Source organism: Sinocyclocheilus rhinocerous, unplaced genomic scaffold (genome assembly GCF_001515625.1).
Source record: "Sinocyclocheilus rhinocerous isolate Xijiao unplaced genomic scaffold, SAMN03320098_v1.1 scaffold661, whole genome shotgun sequence".
NCBI lineage: Eukaryota > Metazoa > Chordata > Actinopteri > Cypriniformes > Cyprinidae > Sinocyclocheilus > Sinocyclocheilus rhinocerous.
Genome location: NW_015656158.1, coordinates 10701 through 14488, shown reverse-complemented (window position 1 = coordinate 14488; position 3788 = coordinate 10701). Strand labels below are relative to the sequence as shown.

Here is a 3788-nt window from a genome sequence, read left to right as displayed (position 1 = left end):
CTGGGTTGTGAATAACCCCTCCCCCTCTCCCTCCGCCGCCGCCTCCCTTGAGTAATTTGGAGTGTCACGCTTGGCGTAAACCAGCCTATGCTGACAAGGAGATCCTCATATGTACAACACAATACAGTCCAAACCATTGCCACCACGGGTCGACAGTGGGATGTGTAGGGATGGTGGGAGGACTGGAAAAGGAGGAAGTATGAGGAAAAGGGAGGAGAGAAGAAAAATAAGGAATTAGGAGGAGGAAAGGGAGAAAGAAGGAGAAGGGGAAAGAGGAAAGAAAAGGGATAAGAGGAGGGGAGAGGGAAAGGAAAGAAGCTTGAATCCTAAGGCGGGTGTGCTAGGCTTGTGTGCTGAACGTTGGATGGAGGTGTGTTTGCAGATCGGGTCCCTGTCTTCCCCCAGGGTTTGTATGTGGGTATCCCTGTCAGTGGGGAAATATTTTCATTTTTATTATTAATATTATTATTGGAAAGGGGGAGGGGAGGAGGAAGGAAGGAGAAAATACTTCTCAAAGAAATGAATACTCTCAACATCCACAAAATACAATATTCATCACTCCCAAACTATATATAAATGGGAGTTCTTTTTGCAGTTTTTTTATTACGTTTGTTTTATGTTAGTCTGTATGCGTATTTTGTATACTCTTTGTGTGTATATTAATAAAAAATAAATAAAAAAAGAAGAAGAGTGCAACAGGTATTTATAATTCTGGTGATCTGTAGTTGTTATAGTAAGTAAGATCTGTAGTTAGATGGGTTTTGTTTTTCACTTAAGCCGGTAAATAAAACGATTGTGTTGTGTTTTGTTACAGATTCTGGCTTCATGATGTATTTTCCATTTGGCTTTCTTAACCAGACAAATCAGACGTTATTTGAGGGAAATTTAAGTGCAGTGGCTTACAATGACCAAACTATAAAGTATCTTGAGCCACTGAACTCTATACAATTCCTTAAAGGCTTGGTTGTCACACACGTCATGCCCTCGATCTACATCTTCATCATCATTAGTTTGCCCCTGAACGGTTTGGCCATGGTGACGTTCACCTGTAGGATTTGAGAGAAGAAAGCACCTGTGATCTACATGTCTCAGCTGGCGTGTGTGGACCTGCTCTTCACCCTGCTGCTGCCTCTGAAGATCCACTACCAGCTGAATGCTTCAAACTGGGTGTTCGGTGAGGCGGCCTGTCGTGTGCTCAGTGCAGCTTACTACGGCAACATGTACTGCTCTGTGCTGCTGATGATGTGCATGAGTGTGGACAGGCTGCTGGCCGTGGCATTTCCCATCTCCTCTCTGACCTGGAGGAGTTCAAGGAAAGCCACATGTGTATGTGTGGTGGTCTGGCTGCTGACGCTCGCTGGCATGGTACCACTTCTCATGATGAATCAAACAACTGCGTTTGAGGGTGGCATTACCTGCTTTGACATTTTGGCAGACTCTTCAGTGAGGTTATACCTATCCGTGTTCTTAATCCTTCTTTGCATCTACTTCATCCTGCCGCTGATTGTCATCTTAGTGAGCTACTCTATTATCATACATGTGCTCTGTGCTAAACATGATCACTCATCATCTTCCTCAGACAACCGAAGGAGGGCTGCAATTATGTTTACTGCTGTGCTGACTGAGTTTGTTGTGTGCTTTGCACCATCTAATGGCCTCCTGATATACCACTGCATTTGCTTACAAAATGGTGCAACTGGGTGGGATACCTACCCACCTTACATGATTGCTGTGTGTTTGGGAAGCTCAAGTGTTTTTATGGACCCGCTGCTGTACTACTACGGATCATCTCATTACAGACAGCAGATCCGCTCTGTGTTTTTTTGGGTCTGCAAGGCAAAAAGAGCTACCGTACCATGAAACACAATCACACAAAATCCTCTCATCTAAGCTGCACTGTAAAACAAACAAATAGCCTAAATAAAAAGCATATCTTACTCTGTAGTAAATAAATGTGTGAAAGAGAGAAAGTAGGGCTGGACGATATGGCCAAAATTTATATCACGATATATTTCTTAATTTCGGTCGATACGATATAATTCCGATATCGATATGAACACTATTAAAAAAGCCTCATAAAAACGGCCAAGAACGGCCACAACAGATGTCTGTACCTACAAACTTATGAAAAATTAATTTGCCAACTCTATGAAACCTACACCTATAAAACTATGAAAAAAAATGGCGCAAATAAATAAATGTTCACCTTTTATTGGTATTCAGCCTTCATACAAATATATCACGATACATATTGATATTGAATTATTGTCCAGCCCTAAGAGAAAGTAAATAGACTACTGTGTTACTAGGCAAATGTTTAGAGTAAACTGTGATGGTTGTGATACTTTATATACAGATAGATATATCTATCTATCTATCTTGAAGGGGAAGTCTTTAGTGTGAAAGACATAAAAGTTAAGCTTTAATGTGAGTCACTATTACCATTACCTTTCTCCACAAAAATATGCCCCTGACTTCTAAGGGGTGTTTTTATTTGTGACTAAGTCACTGTTACCATTACCTTTCTCCACAAAAGCTGGCATGCAGTTCTACTTCTGACACTGGAAATGTTCCTGTTCATATTGGGCACTGGGCTTCAAGTGCCTACACATTAAAGACAAAATGTATGCAGGGCAAATTTGGTAAAATAGGAATTGATAATTGACAATGTTAATTTTAGCTTTTGCTTGTGTACCTCCTGAGGGTGAATGCGACACTGGATGATGTTGCATCAGGTCTAAGATGTTGCCTCCTCCATCAACAACAAACCTGTTATTAAAATGCACAATACACAGTCTTGTAGACTAGTAAAATGGGCAAGTGATTTGATGTGCGTTACTCCCCTTACTTCAGTGGAGCTATAATAATCTATAATCTCTGAAAATATTGGCCTGAGGCTTTACTATTGTCCGGAGGGTGCAGCCTTCTAAACGAGACACAGCTATAACTGACACAGCACGTCTGAACCGAACTGGTTCTTTTGGACAACCGATTCTGTGCTAATATTATGAGCGCGGGTAAACCGAAGACTTGAACGAAGGGCAGTCTGGCGAAATGTAAGTTTATTTAATAACAAATCAATTGCAATGGATTACGTATAGTTCGTTTTTTTGAACCGGTTCATTGAAACGAACTGTCCGAAAGAACCGGTTCACGGAAAAGAACCGGACTCCCCATCTCTATGATACAACGTCGCTCGTTCTTCTGTCAGACTGCGGTGGCAGTGGCGAAGATTCTGGGGAAATGTAGTGGGTGTGGTCAACCTGTGACTTCGATCGAGAGTGACCAATAGAAAAAGGCCTTTCATCCTGGTGGTTAGAGACCGCCCACTGAGAGACAGCTTCACTCGCAAACAAAAGTTTTAGACCCGCAAGAAATACAACAGTAAAGAGAGCAACATTTGTGGTTTCGCGATGAAAAGTGTTTGAAGTGCACAAAGAAAAATAAAGATTTTCAAAGATTTATATGCACTGCAAATAATTTTATCAATTTCTTTATTTCTGAGCCTTAAGAAGACTTTTTTTTGCAATCTTTTATTTTATAATTACAAAATAATTCGTTTTACTCTCAAACACAGAATGTTTGATTGAATAATAAAGACAAAAATAATTCCATACATTTCTTGAATCATCCTTATTATTTGCAATGAAGTATGTGCATTTCTCAAAACAATTCGTACAAACAGCAGCACACAATGGATTACCTGCAAAAGCCTGTAACTTACTCAAAATCTTTAGTTCATCTCTCAAAAGTAAGTATTTATGTCAATGAACATATCAGTGCCATCA

General features: G+C 40.4%; 1 pseudogene; it reads left to right on the top strand.

Annotated features, from left to right (window-relative positions):
* Positions 1–828: 828 nt before the first annotated feature.
* LOC107719673 (proteinase-activated receptor 1-like) lies at positions 829–1949 on the top strand (annotated as a pseudogene).
* Positions 1950–3788: the final 1839 nt, after the last annotated feature.